Consider the following 13543-nt stretch of genomic DNA (forward strand, 5'->3'; position numbering starts at 1 on the left):
CAGTGGGAGCATTGATTTCTCAGTTTCTCTAGCCTTTCTGATTCACTAAAATCCTGAAGTTCCTGTTCAGGTTGCCTGCAGCTATACCATGTGCATTTCTGTGATGTCCTTTCTTGTGATACGATGACCATTATGAATTATTCTGCCTTCATTTTGCAGTCCTTTATATTCTCAGGCTTTCATATTGTTCAAATAAACTCAATTTAACTTTTACTCTCTACCTCCATTTACATATGTAGGCATCATTTGTGCAACTTTATGATTCAATAATACAGTGAAGACACCATCTACCTACTCAGAGATGGGTAGTCCAGTTCTGTGCCAAATATGTTTTGAGATGACCATCACTTAGTGGTGCCCCTGCTGCATGTCCTGTTTAGGGCTCTGTCATCTGGGCTTAATCCATCTCTCTTACTTGCGGTAGTTCCTAGTGTTTTCTGTCATCCACCTGTACGTTTGGTTGGGTTTTTTTCCTCACGAGTCTGCTCACCAACTTCCTTATCAACCTACCACATCATCCTTCTAGGTTAGTGATATGTCAGTGAATAAAACCTGTCCTTGGGGCTAGTGAAAGCTAGGTGAAATACCTATTTTCCCTTCAGACTATATTAGGTATCAGCATTTTTTGCTCTGAAAACTGTTTTAATGTTACTCTTGCATGTAGAAATATCCATATTTTTGGGTCTGTGAGTACCTAATTGCTAGTGGCTGGTAGCAAGCTATGGGACATGTGGTGCTTCACTCCAAAGGATGGGCTCAATCATGTAAGAAGGAACCCTCCTTATTTATTTCCTCACCAGTCATCTTCATGTTCTTCTACTTCATCACTGCTTACCTTTTCTACTTCACTAAGAAAGAAGCCTCGCTTTTTGGTCTATTACTGTCTTAATTGTCACATAAATGTCTTAAGTTTCTTGCTTCATAACCCCCAGCACATAATAAGCCAAGTTATACATTAAATATCAACAGATGCCACAACGTAAAAACTTAATTATCCTTCCTCTTCTTGAATCAACCATACAGTTCCAGTGTATCTTGTTGCATGATAAGTTAGATAGCCATCAGTAGCAAGGATGAGAAAAATATATCACTGTAATGAATGAGGTTTTTTAAGTCACCTGAAGTTGGAAAGCATCACATACAACCATCCTTGCTAATAGTGATTATTATTGTTATTTTAGGTGCTAAATAAGGCTTGTGAGCCTCCTTCCAAGCAGTTCAGTATCTCAAATTGCTTGAACTCAAAGGATTTCGCTTCTAGTCAGGGACTGTTTTGCAGTCTTGTTTGCTCAAGTTCTGTATTTGTAAAAGGAGCCGTCTGCCGATTTGCTAGCCGTGGAAGTCTTAAGATCTTGTTTGCACTGTGTGTCACAGCACTTTGGAAGGCGGAGCTATCTGAAAGTTACAATTTGTCCTTTTTTTCACAACTAGGGTGTCTAAGACATGAAGAGTTAAAAGGCAGACTGAATAAAACTGTGGTACAGGAAGCCATGGCTAAAAAGTATTGTAAATAATAACTGGAGATGGGGAGGAAGAAGCATTTTCAGAGTTATTTTAAGTCAGTGAGGGCACAGTCAGTACACAGGTAGCCAGTGTCCCTGTGTAGTGTGGGCTTGGAAAATCTGGCTCACGCTATCAGCTAAATATGCAGAGCCTAAAAACACCAATGGAAATTTTCCACTGATGCACATTGGTCCTAAAAAAGAAGTTTCTGAACCAGGGGTGTGTTTCAATGAAAGGGCAGAGGACAACCTGGCTGTGTTTAGCCTTGTAGCTTCTCTTGATAAAGGAAGGTTACTGAGAAGAGAAAAGCAAGGAAAAATCAGTTTCAGCATTCAGATTTTTAGGTCAAGTGTATTGTTGTTAATGACCATTATGATATAAATTACATAAATGTCATATAAATGGCCATTGCTGAGCTCACCAAGTCCCTTAGACAATGGGGGGGGGGGGGATAAAATAATATTGACCCGTATAAAACTGGTTTTAGTTTTCCTGATGTTTATTTTTTGGAAGAAGAGAAACAAAAGGTCTGTTTTCATTCATTCTGCAATGCAATCTCATTGTACAGGAGGGAACAGCATTTATGGTGGTGTCTTATGATGATACAACTTCATATGCTGTAAGATGGTAGCTAGTCTGGAAAACAATCAAGGAAACGTGAAAAATCAAGCTGCCCTACCAATATGATATGTCTAAAAGAAGTCTTCAGAAAAATTTTCAGAGTCACATTTTGCATATTTTTATCCTGTGTATCTCTAGTTTTCTGTTTTATTTACATTTTATACAATGTCTCTTATTTTGCTTTCTCCTTATCATAACGTTCTTAAATGCAGTTGCTTCATGGTTAGATGAAAGGCTGGAACAAATTTCCCATTGCTGTTTCTTGTCAGTGTCTGTAGTTTGGAGTCAGCAAAACCTTCCTCATTCCAGCAGCGTTGACTGATTCAATTTCCATGCATCTTTTTTTCCATGTATGAACTTATCACCGATATGCAGAAGGTCAGCTCACTAAAGCAAAGAATATTACCAGTGAGTTTCAATTCTTTTTTGCATTTCGCATCTAAATGACAAAATTGCTGTTGATGCATCGCTTTATAGCCACGTTGAATGTGTTTTCTCTGAATTACATGTAACCTGAAGGCTACTCTTTTCTGTTAGCAAGTATTAAACAATCAGTGATAGCTTGGTCTGCCTACCTTTCCTTCCCCAGCTGCAAGTGTGTATTGAAAGCATCCTTATTAGCATCTCCACATAAAAACCTACATGAGTATCTCAACAGCACTTTAACTAATTCTTGCGGATCGCTGATATGCATATCAAGTTTGTGAACAAGAGGCAACAAATCCAAATGGAACTTCTGTGCTATGCAAAAACCACTCATATTTGAAGAAAAGAAGGAAACTTCTCTGAACAGAAGCCATGAATTGTCAAAGAGTAGAGAGAGCGCTTAACGCTTTATGTAAGCCTAGCAGCAGCCCTCTTCTTGAGAAAAAGAATTCAAAGTAGTGCAGCGCAGTTGAGATGCTGTGAACAAGTTGCAACAGGGAGTTTTCAGTGGCATTCTACAGCTCTTTGTAAATCAATTAAAAGAAAAGTAGAAAGCAGTCTAATCTATCCCTTCTGAAATATCTTGAATTTTTTTTGCTACAGTTTTTCCTGACTGTTCTATAGAAAACTGGATACGAAGGTACCGTATTAACAAAAACAAAAAACTGCCTACAAGTTTTCTCCAGGGATATTTCAAAGAGCTAATCCTAATATCAGATCTAAGAAGCTCTGCTCTACAATTTTAATGTCTTGAAATGTAAATTGAGTCATAGAATCATTTAATTTTACTTTAGCTGATTGTTATTGATATTATAATGAGGGATTTAAGAAAATTGAGAATTAAATTTCTTTACACCTCTCTTTCAGAATAGCTGTTACTCTCTCAGAATAACTATATGTTCACTGAAATATCCTTAATTATCAGCAGTAAAAAGTGGACTTCCCTGAGCATTACAGATTTTCTTAATTTAATAGTTGTGAAATAATGGTAGCTGTTGGATTGTTTTGCAATGAAAAAGTGGCTCGTATTTGTATTGCAAGTAGCTCATTTAAAGAGAAAACACTTGTATTACCAGAATTCCAGTTATTTTGTCTTGTGTCTCTATAGATTTTTTTTAATCTCTTCAGTCCTTTTCATTTACTTTTTTAGCAAAAATACATGTCCCAGTGGCTTAGAGCATATTTTTTGTTCATCACTTCCTACATTGTAGCTTCTGTCCTTTCATTTTATCATTTCACTTTTCTTGTATCTCACATATTATTTTATACTGAAAAAGAACACATCTTTGTAATGAGTTATATCTTCTTTCACTAGCAACTAATATCACCCTGTGTTCACTCCAGCCTTCACATTTAAAGACAATGAATCTGCTTCACTTTTGTTCTATAAATAGAGATGCTAAATCTTAATTACCCTTTCAAGTTGCTATGTCTGTATCTAGCCATGCATATGAATGCTACTGATCAGCGTATATGTACTATTGAATTTATTTTTAATCTCAAATCATATCGTTCAGTATACAAGACACCACCTGAAATAATTAACTTGTATTTAGATGGACACATGTCAAATGCTGAGAGACTTGTCTTATTGATCTTGGTTTGCTTCGTTCCAGAACTTCTGAAATATAATACCACATTGGAGCTATGCAAGCTTATATTTTCCTTTTATGCCTGCCCTATTCAGGCTGGATTCCCAAAGATAACATGCAAGTGTCAGGCATGAAATTTTACAATCCTCCTGTATTCCTTTCTTCATGAATTTGTAGCATGCTATCAAAGCCGAGCTGCTTAAAAGGATTTTATATTTTAGCCAAGCTTTTGCCTCCTAAGTGTGTAAGCCTTTACAAATATGTCTTTAAATTTTCAGTTGCAAACAGTTTATAATAAGAAAGTTAGCTACATTTTTTTCCTCCATAGCAACACTACCACTTCCTTTAAAAAAAAAAAAAAATTCCTTTGAGAGGAATTTCTGAAAACAAGGTCTAGAAGAAATGGTGCTACATCGAGATAAATAAATCAGTCTAATATTACATTAAAGGTTCTGATTCAACTCTAAACAAGAGCAGCTAGTGCTTCAACAAAAAATCTTCCAGAATGCCTCTGTAGCAAAGAGGATACGTACTCAAAAGATCCTTTGAAGTTTTGATTCATACGGCAAAGATGAACGTTGGGTCAGGCAAATTCACCTGAATGCAACAAGGTGTTATCCTGGGCAGCAGCATTATCTGTATGTAGGAGTGCAGTTGATACACCCTATTCAGAAGGGGGGTTTAGAGAACCAGCAGCTTGTTTTATATCCTTTTAGCTCGTGGAATTTGTGCAAACAGCCACGGTTAAAACACGAATTTGACTAGACAAGAAAATACATCGGCAACACTTCTCTGAAGAATAAAGGGTGCTGTTGGGTTTTTTCCCCCCACGTTTCGAGACGTTCTTATTGTTTCTGACATAGGCTAAGTCACGCCATGTCATTGTGCTTGTGTTGTAAAGTGCACTTTGTACCCTTCTGGGAACAATGTTTGTGTCCTTGATACTGCAAAGGGATAAGTGTTGCACTGAGCATGCAGAAACCCTAGGCTGGTGCTTAAGCTGCATATGCACAATGGGCAGCCTGTGGCCCAGAGGTGTAAAACGTCATGCTTTGGTGAATTTCATTAGTTCTGTAGTTTTTACTTCAACAGATTTAATGGTATGTTATGCCTGTTTACATTAGCTATAGATAAGAAATTCTGATCCTCCCTACTTAATCCTTCACCAGCTTCTGCCTTCAAAGCTTTTTTCATGATTCCCTTCTCCTGGAACAGAAATACTTGCTACTTCATACTTCTCATTTCCTCCGATAAAACATTCTTTCTTCAGTCTTCCCTGCAGTAGTTTCCTTGCCAATGGGTACTGTACACCCACCTTTGCCTGAACTGGTGCTCCGTTTTTATCCTGCTGGCACCAGCTTCTGCAGAACTTGAGGACAGATGGTATATTTTATCTGGTGTTTTTGTGTGTTCTCAGAAACATTTATGGGACTCTGTCAAGTTAGCAAAATGGTGATAATTAATATTACATCGGTTTTGCCTCCTCTCCAGCCAGAAGAATACTGCAAAAGCTGCTTTTCTTGTTTTGGTGCCATCGGAATCAGGGGATTACAGAAAAATCAAAATGATTTTTTTGAAAATTATTTAAGTTTTCACCTTTTTTATCATTTCCTTCATTTCTTGGCTTTTGTTCCTGCTCCAGGCAGATTTCTCATTTTAATCGGATTGCTCTACCCATCCCAATTATGTTCTGTGTTCTGCATTGTGTCTCTTAACAGCACCTCATTCCAGGAGGGGAGAACTGGGAACCAGATTTCTGAAAATGAAAAAGCTGAACAATAAGCAGCTCATGTATTGGGCCCGGATGCTTCCTAAGAGCCCCAGGGAAACTGGCTGCTGCGCAGGTCCAGCACAAGTAGAATACACCATTTTATGTCCCAGGATAAATTCCCCAGGAAAGCTTAAGTCATTGTTAGACTATGTATACCTTTTATCCTGTGACAGAGGGGATTATTTTTTGCACAGACCTCTTTTGCCTTGTGTAGAAGGGGGGAAAACTGCTTACTGCAGTCAGAACATTACTCTGCTATTACATGGAAAACAAACCATTTACTTCTTCCGGCATTATTACCTTTTCCTCTGAGGAACTAGCGTTCTATAGAGACGGCAGTCAACAGGGAAGCCACGCTGCCCTGCAGTTTGCTACCGTTAACAAAATCAAGGGCAGAGAAGGTTCAGAGCCTCTGGACAGGCAGCTCTCTATTCTTGGAGGCCAGATGAATTGGGAAAACAAAGTCTAGCTTAGTCTCCACGGAGAGGGATGGCAAATTGTGTTCTTCCTGCACAGCATACGTTTCGGGATTCTTTTTTCCTTTTTCTCTCAGGCTTTTTCCTTCCATCTATGACCTCAAGCGGGCTGCTCCTTTGTCTCGAACCACCATTTGGCTACATACTGGCTCTCTTTCCTTCTAAGCACCTGCTTTGATCTCCCACAGTAGAGTGCCAGCAAATCTGACAAAGGCAGAGGTTTGCCTTTTCATCTGCTCGCTAGATTGTTAGTCAAGAGCAGCAGAGAAACATTGCGCAACCTGTCAATGCAATTTAAAAAGCCATATTCTAAATCGGGACCGAGGGTTTGTTCACTGGAGCAGAAGTCCTCCAAGAACCAGCTCTCTGGGGCTGTTCCCCTATTTTATGTCAAAGCAAGATACTGCTAAGGCTTCCCACACAAATGTTGCAGGGTATGAAATTAGCCTGCTGATCTTAGGAGTGCAGCTTAAAATAAAGAAGTTATTGCCAGCTTGATGAAGTTCCACTCCATTTAACTTATGATAAAAACATCAGTTTTCATATTTGACCATGTCTGTAAGGAGAAACGGGGGGTCACCTCACTCTCTTGCAGTCCAGGCTTACAGAAGACCCCTCTCAGCATCTCCTGCCAAATCGAACAAGGCAGTGAGTCAGCCACCCCTCTATGTTAATATTTTTTAACGTAACATCTGCCCCTCTTGGTTTTCAGTCCGTGATCAAAATTCCCTCAATTTTGAGTAAAAGCTGAGTAAGGACCTTGGGGTATAGCCTGTGGGTGCTTGGAGACTCTGCTGGCATCAGGCGTGGAATGAGTTGCTCTGAGATTAGCTCGTTCCCTGGTATTTCCTCCTGTCAGAGCCACAGATGTGCTTGATTTCATTAGGTGTAGCTGTGGGCATACTGCCATCCAGCTCTGCTGCTGACTTTATCCCACTACTGCTGAAGGCCAAATAATCATAATAATTTCAAGTTGATAGCACAGTATATTTCCCCAGGGAATGCTATTCAAATTAAATCAGTCATACCAACAATAATTTTGTAATTATATAAAGGGAGCTCTCTACTCCAGTTATTTATTTTTTTAAAAAAAAATTGTGCATTCTATCAAATGGTTATTGCTCTTTCCAAAGTATTTTCTCCCCACAAATCTTGATACTCTTTGCCTTCTTTTATGTGAAAAAAATCGTTATTCTGATAATTAGCATGCTTAAGTGCAATCAGTGACAAAATAAAAACAAATGTAAATTTCAGAATTTATTTATGACATAGGCACTAGCTGCCATAAGACGATTTTCTGTTGGCGCTGGTAATAAGTCAGAGCGTCGACTAGCCTAATTTTGAAAGCACCGTGCATTTCTGAAGGCTGGATTAGTTATTCCAGTCACACTCAATGGAGAATGAAGTTCTCTTGTAAAACTACCATGGTTGATATTTATTGGTCAGTCTCAAACTCTCCAGCTCCAAGTTCAGCAAGTTCTATCCTGAAGGCCCTGAGTAATTGCCTGGTGTTACGTCGATGCTTGCAGTAGCGCATGTGCGTAAGCGCTTGAGCAAAGCAGACCCCGAGTGATCTGGTGTAGCAAGCTGGATCATAAGTGACTACAGCTGATCTCTTTGCAAATGGGTTATTCCAGCGTAACACAGCTCCTGCCTTTTTGTATTAATGCTCCCGTTTTCTACAGCAGAGCAATAATTCGAGTAGCAAAAAAACCCTTGCTTCTCTTAGTGCAAGCAAATTGCTGAACACTTATGATGCTCTGCTTTAGATAAGGGGAGCGAGCTTAGGAGCAGGATGAGGCCTCTTTTTTAGGGTAGATCAAATTGATTGCAAAAGGACTAGAGCTAAAATTGCTCCACCTTTTTAGAATGGGATGATTTATATCTTCTTTATGAACAGGAGATAAAATGTTCTGCTTCTTACACTCTTCACAGAAATAAAACAGAACTAAAAATATGTCCTAATGCAGACAAGTTTAAAATAGAGCTCAGAGAAGACAAGTATTCATGAGCAAATGAGTTAATGATTTCTGAGTGGTTGGGCATATACCGAAATATTAAACATAACCTTTCCTAAGTGTGTGTGGTTTTATTCCATTACTAGGCAGTAAGTAGCACGGAGTCACAGGAATTGTGAAATCTTTCATTGGATGAGGTTGAATCAGTGTTTGAGGCATGACTTCTGTGGCATGCAGGTGAACTTTGTGAATATGTCCCTTATCACTCATTTTCTTGTACGCTCAACTACTTAAATGTATGATACAGTGACTGATTCCTTTAAGGTGGTTATAAAAGTTTTCCAAGGCCATGGTATGTAAGAGAAGGGTACTCTGAACAGTTAAAATTTAGGTCTGAATCTGATTTTCAATCGGATGAGACTTCTGAATTTTATGCTTCTGTTAGTTTATCACAAGTGTTCCCTTTCTTCTATCATGTTATCATCAAGGGCTAGTGAAAAGATCAAGTTCAGGAGATTTCTGGCGGGTAGGAAAACAATGAAATTTTTGTTCTAACTGTGACTGTAGCTTTTGTTACGGTAGTTGTTTTTTGTCTGTCTTTAGAAAATCATTTAAATCTCAAATGAATACTTCTGCTGTCAGAGAGACATAAAACTGATTTAAAGTTTTTAGCGTGATAATATCCTGTTCTCAGTTTAGCAGTTCCTGAGAAATAAAAGACTGGGTTATATTGTAACCAGTCATTGATTTATAGTATGTTTTGGGGACCAAAGTTCTGCAACCAAAATTCCAGAATTAAATTTGCCTTTCCATTTCAGCTGATCTAGCAAGCAATGCTTCAGCTCATTTCAACTTTGCTGGTCAGGAATGTACATCTTTTGCCTTTCACCAAAGGAGAAAAAGGTCTTTGCTTTTCCGTCATTAATTCCCAAATCTTCTCAAAATGAAATAAAATTGTTCCTACACTGAAAATAAGAGCCTAATTCCCAGCAATTGATTCCTCAAAGTGCACATCGCTACTTCTCATCTATTAGTCTCCTTCCATCATAAACCATATTAATGTAGCATATTGATGCAATTAGTCTTTTAACACCTACGGAGACACTTGTAGCACGCTGTGCTTCATCAGCGTAATAAAGGTTACATGGAGAGTTGTATCAGAAGGCAATGTGCATGCTGTGTATATGTGATCTTATATTCCACTTTGTGTGCTGTATTTTGCCCCTTGAATTTACATCTGGCCGCAGCCCGTTGCTACACATTAGCAGCCCTGCACGGCTAGAGGCAAGGGCAGTGCTCGCCTCTCATGGGGAAGGTGGTATCGTTTTGTTCTGAGCTTTGGATAACATATATTGCAGTGCGGTCTTGCTCCACGGTAGGGTTGCTGAGGTGCTGCTGACCGGCAAATAAGAATGTTGGGAGAGAAGCTGTTGCTCACCTAAGCCCTTTCTGTGGGCTTTTCCCCGTATACCATATGGCCATCCATGCATCGGTGAGCGGTGGCCACCCCCATGTGAGGAGTAATCTTTTGCCTTAGGCTGTCATTGCAAACATTCCTTGTTATTCACAAAATGCACTAATTAAGCATTCACTTAATTATAGTGATTACAGTTTCCTCACCTTGGTGATTTTCTTACGATTCAACTGACTGTGGCATCAGTTTATTGCTTTCTTCTTACAAAGCATTTAAAATGCTTTCTTCCAAATTTCGAGTATCGGTCTAGAAATATGGGTTTCACTGCGTTACCTCTCTCCAGGACAGTGCTTTAACCTATGCATTGAGGCTAGGAGCCTTCGTGGTCGTCATAGAGATATCGTTTCCTTTTTTGACCATGTCTGACCAACTTTTGATTGACCAAAAGTTCAGAGTCACTAGAAATAGTGACTTCACTCAGTCGTGATTCTCTTGCACTCCAATCTTGCCTCAAAGAAAACCCCTTGCTTTCTCTCCAGGACACGCTACTAGCATTTGTTGTGGCTGCCTTTGTACTTTACTAAACTAATTTATATTCCCTAACATAATTTCTTCTGCTTCATTCTCTTTTCAACTCCTAGTTGGCCCTCCTCTACATAGTGAAATATTTTTTTTCCTTTATTCGTACTTATTTTGTCTTATTTTTATCATATAAATGATGGGAGCTAAAGAAGTCAAGCAATAGTGCTTCTGCCGATTAAATTAGAACTGGAGTATCTACTGCTTAGGGCAACCTTTAACAGCTTGATAATGTGATAAACTGGAAACAGACAGACCAGTAAAACTTTCTTCTTAGCCTGAATTCTGTTTTCCGTATACATTAACTACGTCATTAATATCCTCTGTGCTGGCAGCGATGCTTAGCATAAATCCAAATTTAAGAATTCATGAGACAAAGAAATAGAGACAAGCTTGGACTGGAGTATGACCAACATCATATGGATTTATAAGAGTAAGAAATGCTGCTATGAATAAATACCCTTTAAGGAGATAAGCGTACCGTTGCTCTAGTTCCGCCCTCTCTGCCTTGGCTTTGGGCACTGTTGCCTGAACTTTAATGCCGCTCTTTTAGATCAGCCTTTAGAGTCTAAAGTCTGTTCTTCAAATGACCGCTTTTCCTTGATTTTTTTAACATGGCTTTTATTAAAACATTGCTAATGATAATGCAGTTCACAGAAGACTCAGGGATGAGAATGCAGAGGCACACCGATCGCGTTCCCTCCCAGTGGCTACAGACCAGGCCCCTGGGACATTTATTGTCAGATGATAAGAAAAAGTTATCAAGTGGGAATAATGTTTCAACCATTCTCAAAATACTATAATTAAACAATAACTGCAACGTGTGCTGGTTGTATGTTGTCACTTGTGCTAGCTCGACTACTATGTGGTGAAGCAATGGCGTTGCCAGAATATATCAGAGACTGTAGAAAATTAATGAAACAATAGGTAGATAGATAGGTAAACAAGCAAGCTGACTGACTTGCACCTGCACTTAGAAGCTGATACATTTTGTTTGGGCTTCTTGCTGTAAGGAAGGGGAGTTCTGGGTTTAGATCAAGTCATGGAGGGTCTCTTCCCAAGCCCCCTTGGTAATGACAGGGAATCCTTTGCTGTCAAACTAGTTCTTCTGCTTTGCAGAACTAGGATGCCGCATTGCAAGCCTCTTTGTTCCTGGTCCTAAGGAATAAACAAACAACTAAAATATGCAATTGTCATGCACAAAACTATAGGTGCAAGAGAGAAACTTTGAGAACATTAGAATATGCAGTACGTGAACAGTGCCAATGAAAACAAAAACCCAGGAGGAAATTTGGCATTTTGTCAAAGTCTAAATTATTAAAATAGCATTCTAATGTTGACCTTTTAATTTCTTCAATAGATGCATGTGAAGTAAACAGTTCAGTTTCAAACTCAGTATTTTAAAATTAAGAATGTCAACAGCTTAAAATGAAGCATTTTCACCAAAATTTGTATAACCTGTTTCAGTATTTATGACTGGTACTTTTGAATTTTTTTTCATTACTTATGTTCATTCCATTTTGGATCCCTCAAAAGTTAGTATCTTGAGATTCCTCGCAGGCTAGAAATGTCATTATCCAAAATCCTGCATACTGGATATTACATCTGGCACCTCCTGTGGTACTAAAACCTGTCTGAATATACAGAGACATTATTTGTCTTTAGTGTCGGAGAATTCGGGATTTTCAATAATCAGACTTTCTGAGTGACTTTTGGTCAGTTTTTGTTAGGTTTTTGGAGGCCATTCTATACAATAGCTGATTTTTATTTTTTTTTTCTTCTATCCAATATCCACTGCTTGAAGCTCCAGTGGAAAGTAACCAGTTTTGATCATCAGCTACTGAACTGACACTTTGAGAAAGAATGAGCCAGGTTTCATTTGTATATTTTGCTTCATTTTCCCTTAACTGGGTTTTGGTGCTTTTAAAAGGAGATGTCTTCCTTATGGTGGGAACGTAAAGAAGATATTTAGCTGTTTCTGGGACTCTGGATGGGACCTGAAGCTGGTGGTGTTTGTAGATTTCAAGAGAATTTGAACAGTGAAGGGTTGTTTTGACATCTGTGAGAGCATCTGTAAGATTACACTTTATATTCTCACATCTGACCTTCCAATATAACTTTGAAATGACAATAGTGCAGTCTTTCTGTAAGTAGGAACAGTTGGTTCCTTAAATTAAAATGGCTAGTAATTGCAATTTCATTTTTTACTACAAAGATAATTAATTTTTTCCAAGTAATTTGCAATAATGCCTGTGTGTTCAGGTGTCGCTACTGTCAGAGACCACTAAATATAATAATTGCAATTTCATTTTTTACTAGAAAGGTAATTAATTTTTTCAAGTAATTTGCAATAATGCCTGTGTGTTCAGGTGTTGCTACTGTCAGAGACCACTAAATATTTGAACACTTTTCTCTTTCATGGGACAGCAATAGCTAAATCCCAAACCACAGATTTTTGTGGAACCCAGATGTTTGAGTTATTTGCCAGTACGTAGGGAATAGACAGTAGACAATAAAGATTTCTCATTCACTTCCAGCCACTCGCTGGCCCTGCGGTTGGCGGTCTGGGCTGCTCTCAGCAGTGCTGCTGATGGAGAAAAGCAGTGACCTGCTAAAGCACTAAGACTTGGTCCCACCATCACATCCTCAGAAAACTAGATTCAGTGAAACCCACAGGTTATCCCTGTGAGTAGGAAGGAGAGTAAATTCATGCCTAAATAACTTTGCTTAGGAAAATATTAGTGGTGTTTGGAATATTATCTTTTGGTCAAACTCTCATCCTGGCTCTGCTGAAGCTGTCGAAGCTCTTTGGCTCGTGCTGAAGTCAATAATAGGGGATGTTCTTTGCAGCTATTGAAATCTTCACTATATTTTGGTGGCAAATATGTTGTTATTATCATAGCACAATTCTATTCTTTATTTGAATGGGCAGAGTAACAAACATGATACAAACAAGGAGAGAGAGATATATGGCTGAATTTAGCCTTTATGTACTGATACGCCTGTGTTGTACAGATCAGTGACAGATGAGTAAGGAGAGAGCTTCCTTGCTTTTTCTTCCTCCCTTGTATTCCCCATACTCTCTGAGCAAAGTAAAACAGACTTTAAACCTCAAACACTGTTTAGATGGGTACATTGTACCCGTATTAAAAAACTCAGTGAGTGCTGATGCAGCCCCAAGCTGTGCTTATGAGCAATAAACT

Source organism: Aquila chrysaetos, chromosome 21 (assembly GCF_900496995.4).
Source record: "Aquila chrysaetos chrysaetos chromosome 21, bAquChr1.4, whole genome shotgun sequence".
NCBI lineage: Eukaryota > Metazoa > Chordata > Aves > Accipitriformes > Accipitridae > Aquila > Aquila chrysaetos.